Source organism: Alexandromys fortis, unplaced genomic scaffold (assembly GCF_014885135.2).
Source record: "Alexandromys fortis isolate MF-2015 unplaced genomic scaffold, M_Fortis_MF-2015_v1.1 scaffold_197, whole genome shotgun sequence".
NCBI classification, from domain to species: domain Eukaryota; kingdom Metazoa; phylum Chordata; class Mammalia; order Rodentia; family Cricetidae; genus Alexandromys; species Alexandromys fortis.
Genome location: NW_026068072.1, coordinates 2,359,952 through 2,374,266, shown reverse-complemented (window position 1 = coordinate 2,374,266; position 14,315 = coordinate 2,359,952). Strand labels below are relative to the sequence as shown.

Below are 14,315 nucleotides of genomic sequence, written 5' to 3'. Positions count from 1 at the left end.
TCTGTCATTTTCCACAGTGCTTACTCTGTGACAGGACGACAGGACGCGGCGGGTCCTGCATGCCCTTACCCTGTGACAGGATGCGGCAGGTCCCGCATGCCCTTGGCTCTGGATAGCAGCATCACCCTTTTAACTGACCAGTGAGGGGCCTTCAGATATCTGCTCCTCAGGCACTTCCCTGTTTAGTGGCTATTTTTAAGCACTGATTATGAGCCTGACACTATACTATATGGTGAGGTCCAGAGAACCAAAGACAAGGCTTGGAGCCTTTGGAGTTCAGAGTCCAGTGACAGACCAGCAGCACCCAGAGCTCATCTGCACAGTAGAACAAGTGCCAGAACTGGTTGAGGGACATTTGGGAGGCACAGTGGAGGAGCGGCTGGCTCGCCAAGGACTCAGAGGTGGATTCCAAGACGGGAGATATATGAGCTGAGTCGTAAGGCAGAAAAAGAAAAGATATAATAAAGAAACACGGGCAGTGTGGCCACACTAGAGCAAAGACAGCCAGAGAGCAAACAGGAACAAAGCAGCAGGCATGAGAAAGGCTGCAAAGTCACAAGGGAAAAAGGGAGAAGGTGACACCACAATCAGGGGCAAGTGTTCCCTGGAGGGCACCATCAGCTAGCTTACACATTTGAACGCTACTCCATAGGGCATATGTCAAGGCAGTTGATCATAAGCCAACAGTGGGCATGGCTGTGATTTAGTAAAACTTTATTGACAAAAACAAGATGAAGGCCAGATTTGGCCTGTGCCGTGGAAACCAGATTACCATTGTGGAGGGACCACTCGGGCTGAAGTACAGAGGAGGGGATAGAGGAGGGGCAGGTTGCAAAGACTTTGCCAGAGTCCAAGAGAGGAATGACAGTCACGGATGTCAGGTGTTGGGGTAGCTGTGGGTGCAAGGGACCAGCTGAAATGGGGACAAGAAGCTGAGGTGAATTAAGGGCTACAGCCGGAGTGGTCTGATGCCTGGAAGAACCCCCGCGGCATGGGTGACGCAGGTGGGTGGGAGGGATGACTGCCGTCAGCACACCTTAGGGGACAACAGGTATGAGAGACACTCTCCTGAAAGACTGGGGTACTCCAGCGGAAGAAGTTCAAAGTCTGGGGTAACACAAGAGCCACTGTGCTGGACTCGAACACTTGTAGCTGGGGAGTCAAAAGTCACAAGAGAATGAACAGCTCTTCAGGTAAGGAGAGAGAAAAAGAGCCATGTGGGTGACAGTACCTAGGTACACTAGCATTTTGGGGAGGGATAGGAAAGAAGAGACCAAAAACCCAAAAAGGTGTTTGAGGGGCCCTGGGAGGAGAGATGTTGGCATGGCTACAGAGAGCTGGATCTTCTGATACTGAAGAATCGCCAAGAAAAAAGACAGGTGGGGAGTGGGACTCTACTGCGCCTCTCTAGAAGCTGCTGACATAATAAGAAAGTTCATGGAGGCGCACAACTTCAATCCCAGAACTGGGGAGGCAAAAGCAGACAGCTCTCTGTGAGTTCAAGGCCAGCCTGGTCTATGTAGTAAGTCCCAGGACAGGCAAGGCTACACAGAGGAAAAAGAAAAGAAAAGAAAAGAAAAGAAAAGAAAAGAAAAGAAAAGAAAAGAAGGGAAGGGAAGGGAAGGGAAGGGAAGGGAAGGGAAGGGAAGGGAAGGGAAGGGAAGGAAGGAAGGAAGGAAGGAAGGAAGAAAGAAAGAAAACAAAAGAGAAATGGATGAGAAGAATAACAAAAAGTTCGAAGAATTAAGTAAATATGTACATGAGACCCTGGGAAACCAAGAAAAAACGATCAAACAGGTAATGGAAACAGTGCAAGAATTGAAAACTGAAAGGGAAGCAAGGAAGAGAACACAAAGGGAAGAACAGCTGGATATGGAAAATCTAGGCCAACGAGCAGAGTCTACAGAAACAAGCATAATCAATAGACTACAAGAGATAGAAGAAAGAATCTCAGATGCTGAGGACACCATAGAGAAAATAAATGCACTGATCAAAGAAAACAGCAAAGCCAACAAATTCTCATCACAAAACATTCAAGAAATATGGGACACAATAAAAAGACCAAACCTAAGAATTATAGGAATAGAAGAAGGAGAAGAATCACAGCTCGAAGGCCCAGAAAATATTTTTAACAAAATTATGGAAGAAAACTTTCCCAACATAAAGAAAGTTATCCCCTTGAATATTCAAGAAGCATACAGAACACCAAACAGACTGGATCAAAGAAAAACTTCCCCTCGCCATATAATAATCAAAACACAAAATAGACAGGTTAAAGAAAGAATATTAAGAGCTGCAAAGGAAAAAGGCCAAGTAACCTATAAAGGTAAACCGATCAGAATTACACCTGACTTCTCTATGGAAACCATGAAAGCCAGAAGGTCCTGGATAGAGGTACTTCAAAAGCTAAGAGACCATGGATGCAAACCCAAACTTCTGTACCCTGCCAAGCTAGTGTTCACTATCAATGGAGAAAACAAGACATTCCAGGATAAGAACAAATTTAAACAATACGTAGCCACAAATCCAGCTCTACAGAAAGTAATAGAAGGAAAATCGCAACCCAAGGAATCCAACAATGCCAACACTGACTACAATAACTCAGGCATCTAGTGAACCTTCACCAGCACAACTCAAAGAAGGGACACACACACAAACTCTACTACCAAAAAAACAATAAGAATAACCGGAGTAAACAACAATTGGTCATTAATATCACTTAATATTAATGGTCTCAATTCACCTATAAAAAGGCACAGGCTAAGAGATTGGATACGAAAACAGGATCCAACATTCTGCTGTTTGCAAGAAACACATCTCAACCACAAAGACAGGCATCTACTCAGAGTAAAAGGTTGGGAAAAGGTCTTTCAAGCAAATGGTCCTAAGAAAAAAGCAGGTGTGGCCGTACTAATTTCCAACAAAACGGACTTCAAACTAAAATCAATCAGAAGAGATCGAGAAGGACACTTTATACTCATAACAGGAACAATTCATCAGGATGACATCTCAATTCTGAATATCTATGCCCCTAATATAAAAGCACCCACTTATATAAAAGAAATATTACTAGAACTCAAGGCAGACATCAAACCACACACACTAATAGTAGGAGACTTCAACACACCTCTCTCTCCAATGGACAGGTCAATCAGACAGAAACCTAATAGAGAATTAAGAGAATTACTGGAGGTAATGAAACAAATGGACTTAACAGACATCTATAGAACACTCCACCCAAATAGGAAAGAATATACCTTCTTCTCTGCAGCTCATGGAACCTTCTCAAAAATTGACCATATACTCGGAAACAAAGGAAGCCTCCACAGATACAAAAGAATATCAGTGTCCACCTGTGTCTTATCAGATCACCACGGATTAAAGTTAGAAGGCAACAACAATGCTGCCCCCAGAAAGCCGACAAACTCATGGAAACTGAACAATCAACTACTGAACCACACCTGGGTGAAGGAAGAAATTAAGAAGGAAATTAAAGTCTTCCTTGAATTTAATGAAAATAAAGAGACAACATACTCAAACCTATGGGACACGATGAAAGCAGTGCTAAGAGGAAAGTTCATAGCACTAAGTGCCCACTTAAAGAAAACGGAGAAAGCATACATTGGGGACTTAACAGCACACCTGAAAGCTTTAGAAAAAAAAGAAGCAGATGTGCCCAGAAGGAGTAGAAGACTGGAAATAATCAAACTGAGGGCAGAAATCAACAAAATAGAAACACAGAAAACAGTCCAAAGAATCAATGAAACAAAAAGTTGGTTCTTGGAGAAAATCAACAAGATAGACAAACCCCTATCCAAACTAATTAAACAACAGAGGGAGAACACGCAAATAAATAAGATCAGAAATGAAAAGGGGGACATAACCACAGACACAGAGGAAATTCAGAGAATCATTAGATCTTACTACAGGAGCCTGTATGCCACAAAACTGGAAAATACAAAAGAAATGGACATCTTTTTAGATAAGTACCATATACCAAAGCTAAACCAAGACCAGGTGAAAGATCTAAATAGACCTGTTAGTCGCGAAGAACTTGAAGCAGTTATCAAAAATCTGCCCTCTAAAAAAAGCCCAGGACCAGATGGTTTCAATGCAGAATTCTACCAGAACTTCCAAGAAGAGCTAATACCTATTCTCCTTAATGTATTTCACAGTATAGAAACAGAAAAGTCATTGCCAAATTCCTTTTATGAAGCTACAGTTACCCTGATACCAAAACCACACAAAGACCCAACCAAGAAAGAGAACTACAGGCCTATCTCACTCATGAATATCGACGCAAAAATTCTTAATAAAATACTGGCAAACCGAATTCAAGAACACATTAGAAAAATTATCCATTATGATCAAGTAGGCTTCATCCCAGAGATGCAGGGCTGGTTCAACATACGCAAATCTATCAATGTAATCCACCATATAAATAAAATGAAAGAAAAAAACCATATGATCATTTCATTAGATGCTGAAAAAGCATTCGACAAAATCCAACACCCCTTTATGATAAAGGTATTGGAGAGACTAGGGATACAAGGGTCATACCTAAATATAATAAAAGCTATTTACAGCAAACCGACAGCTAACATTAAATTAAACGGAGAAAAACTCAAAGCCATCCCACTAAAATCAGGAACAAGACAAGGATGTCCACTCTCTCCATACCTCTTCAATATAGTGCTTGAAGTTCTAGCAATAGCAATAAGACAACATAAGGGGATCAAAGGGATTCGTATTGGAAAGGAAGAAGTTAAGCTTTCGTTATTTGCAGATGATATGATAGTATACATAAGCGACCCCAAAAACTCTACCAAAGAACTCCTACAGCTGATAAACACCTTCAGTAATGTGGCAGGATACAAGATCAACTCGAAAAAATCAGTTGCCTTCCTATACAGTAAGGATAAGGAAACAGAGAGGGAAATCAGAGAAGCATCACCTTTCATGATAGCCACAAAGAGCATAAAATATCTTGGGGTAACCCTGACCAAGGAAGTGAAAGATCTATATGACAAGAACTTTAAGACTTTGAAGAACGAAATAGAAGAAGACACCAGAAAATGGAAGGATCTCCCTTGCTCTTGGATTGGGAGGATCAACATAGTAAAAATGGCAATTCTTCCAAAAGCAATATATAGATTCAATGCAATCCCCATCAAAATCCCATCAAAATTCTTCACAGATCTGGAGAAGACAATAATCAACTTTATATGGAAAAATAAAAAACCCAGGATAGCCAAAACAATCTTATACAATAAAGGAACGTCTGGAGGCATTACCATCCCTGACTTCAAACTCTATTACAGAGCTACAGTATTAAAAACAGCTTGGTATTGGCATAAAAACAGAGAAGTCGACCAATGGAACCGTATAGAAGACCCTGACTTTAATCCACAAACCTATGAGCAACTGATTTTCGATAAAGGAGCTAAAACTATACAATGGAAAAAAGAGAGCATCTTCAACAAATTGTGCTGGCAAAACTGGATTTCAATCTGTACAAAAATGAAAATAGATCCATGTCTGTCACCATGCACAAAACTCAAGTCCAAGTGGATTAAAGACCTCAATATCAGTCTGAACACACTGAACCTGATAGGAGAGAAAGTGGGAACTACACTACAACAAGTGGGCACAGGAGACCGCTTCCTACGTATAACATCAGCAGCACAGACAGTAAGGGCCTCATTGAATAAATGGGACCTCATGAGACTGAGAAGCTTCTGTAAAGCAAAGGACACTGTCGCTAAGACAGAAAGGCAACCCACTGACTGGGAGAAGATCTTCACCAACCCCGCAACTGACAAAGGTCTGATCTCCAAAATATATAAAGAACTTAAGAAACTAGACTGTAAAAGGCTAATCAACCCAATTATAAAATGGGGCACTGAGCTGAACAGAGATCTCTCAACAGAAGAAGTTCAAATGGCCAAAAGACACCTAAGGTCATGCTCAACTTCCTTAGCGATCAGGGAAATGCAAATCAAGACAACTTTAAGATACCATCTTACACCTGTCAGAATGGCTAAAATCAAAAACACCAATGATAGCCTATGCTGGAGAGGTTGTGGAGAAAGGGGTACACTTATCCATTGCTGGTGGGAATGCAAACTTGTACAACCACTCTGGAAAGCAGTGTGGCGGTTTCTCAGAAAATTTGGGATCAACCTACCCATGGACCCAGCAATACCACTCTTGGGAATATACCCAAGAGAGGCCTTATCATGCAACAAAAATATATGCTCTACTATGTTCATAGCAGCATTGTTTGTAATAGCCAGAACCTGGAAACAACCTAGATGCCCCTCAATTGAAGAATGGATGAAGAAAGTATGGAATATATACATATTAGAGTACTACTCAGCAGTAAAAAACAAGGACTTCTTGAAGTTTGCAGGCAAATGGATGGAAATAGAAAACACTATCCTGAGTGAGGTAAGCCAGACCCAAAAAGAGGAACATGGGATGTTCTCACTCATATTTGGTTTCTAGCCATAAATAAAGGACATTGAGCCTACAATTCGGGTTCTTAGAGAAGCTAAAGAAGAAGGAGAACCCAAAGAAAAACATATAGGCATCCTCCTGAATATTAACCTTCATCAGGCGATGAAAGGAGACAGAGACAGAGACCCACATTGGAGCACCGGACTGAAATCTCAAGGTCCAAATCAGGAGCAGAAGGAGAGCGAACATGAGCAAGGAACTCAGGACCGCGAGGGGTGCACCCACACACTGAGACAATGGAGATGCTCTATCGGGAACTCACCAAGGCCAGCTGACCTGGGTCTGAAAAAGCCTGGGTTAAAACCGGTCTCACTGAACATAGCGGACAATGAGGACTACTGAGACATCAAGAACAATGGCAATGGGTCTTTGATCCTACTGCATGTAGTGGCTTTGTGGGAGCCTAGGCAGTTAGGATGCTCACCTTACGAGACCTGGACGGAGGAGGGTTTTCCTCGGACTTCCCACGGGACGGAGAGCCCTGATTGCTCTTGGGGCTGACGAGGGAGGGGGAATGGATTGGGGGAGGGGGAGGGAAAGGGGAGGTGGAGGTGGGGAAGAGACTGAAATATTTAATAAATAAAGAAAGAAAGAAAAAAAATAACCAAACAAACAAAAAACAAAGAAAGTTCCAGTGAAATGATGAGGGCAGGTTTTGGGATGAGGTAAACTGAGGCACATAAATGGAGAGAGGAAGTGGAGACTTGTAGACTTCCCTTTCAAGAAGTCTGGATGTGAACAGAGGAAGAAAGGAATCAGTCAGACTGTGAAGTGATGGACAAGACAGGAAGGAGAGGACCCTAGAGCAGGGAGGGAGGAAAGGGAAGGACGCAGGAGAGGGCAGGATGCTGCATGGAACAGAGTGTTAACTTCTCACCACTGAGCACTGTGTGCAGGTGGCTGGGGCCTGTCAGCACATAACACAACCTGTGACCGAGGCTGGGGTTCTGTTGGGTGTGGAATGAGGGGCAGGAATAAAGGCTTACTGTCCTTGTGACTCTCAGTGCTCTAGAGACAAAAGCAAGGAAGTGATAGAGCCACCCATTTGAACAGGTTCCAGCAGGGGACAGTCTCAGAGGGCCAGAAGCAGGTGATGGGCATAGCAGAACTCAGGTAGCAGCAGCCCCCACCCCCGCCACCCCTGGTCAGCCATGCAAGCACGTCTGCCAGATGTCCTGATGGTGTTCCTGAACCAAGTCAACTGTTGCCACCAAGACATAAGCTCCCCCTCTGGGGCCGTGGAGGTAATATAGTGTCTGCCTCTAGCAGGGCTCACATTTATCAGTGGCAACTGCCTGGTCCCAGCTGGCCATAAGTCACAAAGCTTTAGGTGTATTTCTCTGGCATTGACGTCCTCTTGTAAATAACATGGGAATGCTCTCAGCTCCTGGCAGAAGCCTGCCTTCTCTCTCCTGTTCTTAGTGACCTTCTTTTTTTCAGCGAAACTGGAAGAGTTCAAGAAGCTCATTTACGGAGTCCTGCCAAGCACAGGTGTGTGGGAACCCTCCCCTGTCTATGGTGGGCATGGTGCTGATTTTTGTGACAGTCAAGTGCCCTTGACCCAGGGAATCAGCACCTAAGGACACAGCTTTGTTGGAGCCTGACAAGACAGTGACAAACATCTAAGAAGCCCCAAAGGCTGAACCACGGCATCAGTTAGATAAAGCCTCTCCCATGAGGATTCAAGAAGACGAGATAGAGTCAGGGCCTGTAAGGAAGGAGCCCCAGGCAACTGTGGATGGAAACACCATAAGAAGTCATGAGGAGCACAGGCCACACAGTGCATCGTTTATGCCTTCTGAAAGCTCACAAAAGTGCTCTTGGCTGTGAGTGTGAGAGACGTTTGTAAGTAAGTATGCAGAGAAAGGCATGGAAGGGTGCCCACCAAACTGAAGAGGGATGGACCCTTTTGGGGAGAGTGAAGGTTAGGGAGTGGTAGGGGGTGTTCTTCTGTTGTATCCTTAGCTTCTTAGTTTTTTAAAATATTGAGTGATTTAAGATGAACAGTCATGCACACCCATGTGTAAAATGATCCTAAGATGATTCATTTGGCTTTATTCACAGTAACAGGAAATTAACCCTTTATCTGATATAGGTTTGATGGTATCCTTTCTTTTCTCGTCTAAGTTTTTCAGACAAAAACTAATATTGTCCTTTTTTTCATAATAATAATATTTATTGTTATTCAATTTTTTTTCTAGTGGATGTTTCTTTTTAAAACTCTCAGCTTAGATACTTTAAATCCAGCCACAAATAGTCATCTGAAACTGCACATAGGTTTAAATTCTAGTCCCTTGTAGGGGGAAAGGAGTCTAAAATTCTGTGTGATAGGAACCCACATGGAGAAAGTCTCTGTATTGTGATAAGAGAGGACAGAGAAATAGCCACGGTGATTAGCATATACACCAGATTATTAGCATATTAACCAGGTGGTTAGCATATCAGCAAGGTGATCAGCATATTCGCCAGGTGGTTAGCATACCCACCAGGCAATTAGCATATTCCCTGGGTAATTAGCATATTCATTGTTCATAGTTTTTGAAAACAGAGAGTGGTGGTTATCTGTGATAACGGGTTTCTGGGCATGCCTGTGGGAGACTTTCTTGATGTGCAAAACTCTCTTAATCACTCCTCAACTGAGATCCTGGTCTGTAAATGGGGAAAGGATCTCAGTCCTAAAATGTATTCATCCAGAGGCTACCTCAGGGGTGCTGTAGCCCCAGCATAGGTAGACAGGTATGTAGACATAGATAGGTAGGTAGGTAAGTAGATACATACATACATACATACATACATAGATGTAGACAGACATACAGATGAGATAGATAGAGATACAAGCAAATGAAAGTCCTTTGAGCCAGCGCTTACAATCGATTTGGGTGACAGATTTTCATTGGCAGTCCTCAGTTTCTCTACCTTTATAGTGGGCACATTGAACTAAATCATGCCAGGATTCTCTTCCAACAATAGCTCTGCAGAATTTTCAGTAATAAACACGCTTCAAGGAAGGGTTTCAAGTCAGAATAACTGAGTTGAAAACTACAGGTGGCCACGGTGTTAGTGGAAGTGGGAACTAGTGCAGTCACTGGAAATTAGTGCAGAAGTTTCTCAAAACGGTCTCCCTCCCCTAGACAAGCACCCCAAAGACTCTCTCTGACTATGGGGATGCCTGCTTAGCCATGTTCATTGCTGCCCTATTCTTAGCAGCTAGGGAATGGAGCGAGCGTAGATATCCATCAGCAGGAGTAGGTGAGGAAGATGTGGAAATACACAGGGCAATATTACTTAGCTGTAAAGAAAAATGAAATCAAGAAATTTACAAATAAATGGATGGAACTGGAAACACCTACAAAAGTCAAACCTCGCATGCTCCCACTCACGAGGGCCCTCTCTTTGAATCTTTTATTTTGTATGCTTAACCTGATACAAGTGGAAGCTAAGAAACCAGAAACAGGCTCCTGGGGTGGACAGCAAAGAGAGGAGGGATGGGAAAATACAAGTAAAAGGGAAGGGCAGAGGAAGAGTGAGGACAGAAAGGCTCAAGCATAGGAAGGGGAAGGCTTAAAAAATGAAGGGCGCCTGAAAAAACTGCATGGAAACCTAGGATCTTCCGGTGAAAGGAAATAGTCAACCAGAGGGGACAACAGAATACAGGTGCCATGGAAAGAGAGAGAAAAAACCACAGGGTTAAAGGTTAAGCAGAGAGAGGAATATTGGAGAGGAGAGTGTATTCGTGTTGGGGGGAGGATAATAAAAGCCAAGGGTACACAAGGAAGCCTTGGAAATCCACTAGTTTGTAAGTTAATTAAGAAAATATGATACACCACACACGCACACACACACCAGTTTCAACAGAAGCTCTCTGTACGTGGGTAGACAATGTGATTTCCAGAAGACATATGTGAAGTGGAATTGTCACAGCCAGGCATGGGACACCTCCTTAGCAGTCATGAGTCAGGGAGGGCTCAGAGGTCTCCAAATCTGCATGAACTATCAGCACAGCTCTTGGATGTCCATCCTAACTACACGGTAAGACCCTGTTGCTGAGGGCACCAGTCAGTTCAGGTGCGAACCATAGAGAAACCAGGAAACTCTCTCCTGTGGCTAATGTACTGTGCAGGCTGTGGGGTAGAAGCTGGGAGGGAGCTTACGTGGGCCATTCTGGGGAGCTGGAAGGAGGTACTGGTGGATGTATATAATTTATATATATATATATATTATAACATGAATATGAATTGAATAACATAATATGAAACTTTTAAAGAATAAAATAGTAGTAAGATGATTTAAAAAAAAAATAAAGAAAACATTCCAGCATTTCAGGACTTTATACCCGGAGTGTGGCATCCAGCAAGCCCCTACCTAAGCGCTCCTGACTGTATTGCATATTAATCCTTAGACATTGTCAGCATGAATAATTGATTCTAGAATTCTCTACCAGGTGAGCAATTTGCGGTGAGGCATGTACAGACAGCGGCATTGGAGGAATTCACACCTAGGTTCAAAGGCCTTTCCCCTTGTTTGATGTGAGACACTGAGTGAATTACTGGCCCTCTCTGGTCACAGCAAATAGTAAACTATTGCCAAATATAATTCATATTTCTACTCCAAACTCTGGTCAGTTATTCATTTTCTTAGAGAGAAATGAATAACTGGACTATAGCTTGCAAACCAGCCCTGGGGACACAGACATAAAGGCTATGGGCAAGGGTCCCTTACTGCAAATGTGCCAGCGCATACACCTCCATGCTGGATACAGCTGGCTTGACCCAGGACTTGCAGGGGGCAGAGCAGGGAGCTCAGGAGATGCTGGAGGGCATTGTCTAGGGCCTCTGGAGATGCTCTGCCTGAATGAGGGTCAGACCTGCTCACCCTCTGTGGTCCTCGGACCATCTGTAACAGGTGAGCAGAGTCGGCCACCTGGGATTCCTCGGGGCACCAGGTAGATGCTTGTGTTCTTAACTCAGCACCTGGCAGAGCTCTTTCTAGATGCCAGCTCTGGAAGTCAGCTCGTTCAGTCTTCATCTTATGATATCTGACAACGGCCTGACTTCCTCACGAGGGCACAAGAGCAGAAAAGTCAAGTGACTTGCCCAACTCATATAAAGGATTGGAGTTGTGAGCTCTGCCTGCAGACCATGCATTGACCCCCATCCCACTCTCTCTTATGCAAATGGGGGGCAAACACCTTGGAGCACAGTGATTGGTGATGGGTCCTCAGACATGGTCACCACTTTCTGACTTCTTCACCATGGACAGTGGACTCAGCGGAAGGGAAGACGTATCCTCTTCTACACAGTGGATTTTTCTCTATATACTGATATAATCAGATATCCTGGTCCTTGTGAGGGGCCCATATGTCCCCATTCTAAGCACCCCAATTTAATGTTTCTTGCATCAGATATTTCAACCTGAGATATTCTTCAGTCAGCTGCCATTGGCTGAGCATGTCCCAACAAGGGTCTGCAAGGCTCCACCTAGTCGTTTTCCTGAGATACCCCACTTCTGGGCAAAGGCGGTCAGAGCAGATTGGGCTTGTCTGGGTCTGTTCCATACGGTGGTGGCTTTCCCATCTGTCACTCCGGTCCCTCTGCCACCACAGCAGCAGGGAGTGGTTCATCTTAATTTCATATCTGCTGGACCCATTGTTTCTGACTCACAGACATTAGGCCCTGATCACACCAGGGTCACCCTTGCAAGGGAAAATAAGAGAAACACAGCGGAAATGCAGAGAGCAAAGGACAGAAGTCACGCCACTGGGGAAGGACTGTGACATCCAATGAGGAGTTCTGCTACCGGCAGTCTCGCGGGTTTGTGGGCATCCTACTTTGAGTTATCACCAAGCCATGGGTGGGACTGCAAACTGGTGAAGCCACTATGGTTATTAGTGTGAAGAACCCTCAAAAAACTTAAAATAAATCTACTATATGACCCAGCCATACCATGCCTTGGCATATGCCCAAAGGACTTTGCATTTTCGCTTAACCATTGTCAAGCTCTTTGCTGCTCTACTCATACTGTGGAATAGAGAGAAAAACGAACTTTTCAGGTAAAAGGATGGAGCTATGAAGTTGAGTGAGGTAACCAAACCAGACAAGTGTCACATGCTCTATTTCACCAGAGGCCTCCAGTTCCAGATCTTCAGAATGCGAATAAAGATCCTGCAGAATCCAGGAAAGTAAAACAAGACCACTATGGGTGTGGGTGGGGGCCAAGCAGAATACAAATGATCCGAGAGAAGAAATGAGAAAAGGGCAACTCTAATTAGGGGAGCGGAGGGAGACATGTACAGAAGAAGGCGGGAGGAAGATAATAACAGGAGGGATGTCTGAAGTCATTAGGACTCAACTATGAACTATCTAAAAGTACCTATAAAGCACACAGTCAGTGACTGAATCAACTTATGCAGCTTAAATCATTTTTCATTTGAGCTAACAATGCTCTTCAAAGCCAAAGACCATCTAACACAACTTCCAACACCGGGCATAAAAAGACCCCTTTTGGGTTGTTGGTCAGGGTTATCCGAGAGACTCCCAAAGCACTGTAAACTGTTGCTATTGCCCTTGGCTGCCTTCAGAGACACGTCCCTACAGCTGAAGACACCACGCACTTTGGATGGAACCCAGAGGACCTGAGTTGGAACTGACCTGGATGCCTCCTTCCCAAGGACTAGCTTTCATGATAGAGAAGGAGCCACACAGGCTTCCAAATGAGTGAGGGGAGCAGCGGACAGTCCTACCCAGCTTGACGCCCCTGGACTGAATATGACAGTGAGCACACAGCATGATAGCACCAGGAGCAGGGGTGGTAGGCGTACCTCGGTGTAACCAACAGCTCTCTAATTGGACTCAAGCCTTGCTGAACAAGAGGGAAATACTTGTACTGGAAACCTAGCCAGCTACCTAGGGCTATTAGGCATGGATCTTGGAGAAGATCCTACAACAGTCACTTTATTAAACCAGAATAAACCCGAACTACACTCCACGTACCTGTCCTTACAACCACAGATAAGTGTAGTTCTCAGCCCTCATCAAGAAAACCTCTCTTTGTAACATATGGACACTGTTACAGAAAGCTACAACCAATCAAAAATGCAGAGCTACGGAACCTAATCTCAACAGATACATCAAGACAACACCTGAACCTAAGATTTGGAGACCACTGAGAAGAAGGAGCAGAGTGATTCCAAGAGCAAAGGATCGGGAGTTCTCTGTAAGACTGTGTTTCCTAGCAATGTCAGAAGCTGCATCCACGACATACCACCAATACAACTGCCCAAACATGACCTGACAAGAATGACCCCAATAGACACGCTAAAGTGGATGGTAGTGTGTGGGCGGGGACCATGAGGCCTCAACCCTCACAGAGAACTGGAGGCAGCTAAGGAGTGCTGGGAGTAGGAGAAATCATCTTTCCCAGACAAGAGCACACCAGCTGAGCATCCGATGCCAGCTGGTCAGCCCTGAAAATATACACCTACAACTGACTTGATTCAGACGGAGCCGGTCTACATGTATTTAGGAATACATGTGCATGCACGCACACTTACATATATGTATCTAACAACAATTAATGAGAAAGAAACCATAAATTTGAAAGAAAACAAGGAGGGTTATCTAGGAGAGTTCAGAGGGAGGAAAGGGAGGAGGGAAATGATGTAATCATATAATCACAAAATAAAATAAATAATTAAAAAGTTTTTTGTATTCTTAATTATTTGTAGGCTTTTATGTCTAAATTGTGTATATACACTTGAGTGCAGTTGCCCTAGGGGGTCCAGAAAAGGCCATTCAGTC

General features: G+C 43.9%; 1 protein-coding gene across 1 annotated transcript in view; it reads right to left on the bottom strand.

Annotated features, from left to right (window-relative positions):
• Myo18b (myosin XVIIIB) overlaps positions 1-14,315 on the bottom strand; it is a 197,146-nt gene that overhangs the window by 17,026 nt on the left and 165,805 nt on the right. The window lies entirely within an intron of this gene.